Source organism: Myotis brandtii, unplaced genomic scaffold (genome assembly GCF_000412655.1).
Source record: "Myotis brandtii unplaced genomic scaffold, ASM41265v1 scaffold59, whole genome shotgun sequence".
NCBI classification, from domain to species: domain Eukaryota; kingdom Metazoa; phylum Chordata; class Mammalia; order Chiroptera; family Vespertilionidae; genus Myotis; species Myotis brandtii.
This window is the reverse complement of record NW_005370223.1, coordinates 580,471-582,176: the sequence shown is the minus strand read 5'-3', so window position 1 is coordinate 582,176 and position 1,706 is coordinate 580,471.

Here is a 1,706-nt window from a genome sequence, read left to right as displayed (position 1 = left end):
GGCTGAGGCCTGGAGAGATGGATGGATGGCCGGCTGGGGGCGGCTCCCTGCCTACCCGGAAACAACTCCCGTTGCCGCATCCTCTCGGTCGCCTCGCTCTTTTGTTACTTTGCAGATTTTAGGAGCGTTAACTCGGATGATGCCTTGTGGACACGTGTCGGGTCCCAGCGAGAGTCGCGGGTGTAAATGAAGGGGAGGAAGTTGCGGGGCCGGCGTGTGCTCGCGTTTCCTGCAGGCCGAGGGCTTTGGAATGAGTGTCGTGTGGCTGGTCCTGCACGGTTACCAGGGGGAGGGCGGGATCGGGCGCTGCAGGGGGAAGACACCCCCCGACGTGGAGTCCGAGGACTTCATCCCGGTCATTCCCGCCGTGGGAGGCTGGGTTTCTGCCCCGGGAGGCGAGGTGAGGCCTGGGGTGGCATTGGCGTCCCGGGGTTCAAGGGAAGACACCTCCAGGGCTCCTCCTGCACTTGCCTCCGTCCACACGCACCCGCTCCTCCGGGGACCGAGGCCGTGGCGGTGGGTTCTGAAAGCCCCTTGGGGGCGGCGGGGAGATCATCACACTCACCCTGCCTCGTGTTAGCGAGTTAACGGCGACTGACCAGCGGTTCTCAACCTGTGGGTCGCGACCCCTTCGGCGGTCCAACGACCCTTTCACAGGGGTCGTCTAGAACAGTGGTCGGCAAACTCATTAGTCAACAGAGCCAAATATCAACAGTACAACGATTGAAATTTCTTTTGAGAGCCAAATTTTTTTAAAACTTAAACTATATAGGTAGGTACACTGTTATTAACTTCATTAAGGCACTCCTAAGGCTTAGGAAGAGCCACACTCAAGGGGCCAAAGAGCCGCATGTGGCTTGCGAGCCTCAGTTTGCCAACCACTGGCTAGACCATCCTGCCTATCAGATATTTACATTATGATTCATAACAGTAGCAACATTACAGTTATGAAGTAGCAACGGAAATAGTTTTATGGTTGGGTCACAACATGAGGAACTGTATTTAAAGGGCCAGAAGGTTGAGAACCACTGAGCCTGCCTCTGTTTGGTAGCCAGTAAAGCTCGCAAAGTGATGTGCGCTGGGTATAAGCTGCCATATTAACAGTATCGTGGAGTTTTATTTATTTTAAATGTTATTGTGTGTGTGTTTTTTTCAGAGAGAGAAGGGAAGAGAGAGAAACATAGGTGAGAGCGAAGCATGAAACTTCAACATCCATCAGCTGCCTCCTGCACGCCCCCTGCCGGGCGATCTAACAGGCGGTGCCCAGAGTAGGAATCCAACCGGTGACCTCATGGTACATGGATCCGGGCTCAGCCACCGAGCCACAGCCGCCTGGCTGGGGTTTTATTTTTGTGAATCTTGCATTATCTGACTTTTATGTAATAAAGGAAGAACTTTATATACAGAGAACAGTGCCAGAACTGGTTCTTCATAACCCCCGGGTCTTTCCAGCTGCCTCCTCTTGTCTCTAAATAAATAAGGGCAAAGCCGTTTTGCCAGTCCCCAGGGTGCCACGGAACTCTGTGGCTGCTCTACGTGGCTTTCATCCTGGTTTACACGGGTCCATCTGCCTGCCTCACTTCCCCCCTCCTTTCTGCCTCTTAAATGAGCTCCCCGTTGTCTTTTATCCTATTTATTTGATTTGTACCAAGTTTTCTCTTGTCTCACAGAGGCATGTTGGGTGGTGTAGCATATTGTCAGAGCAT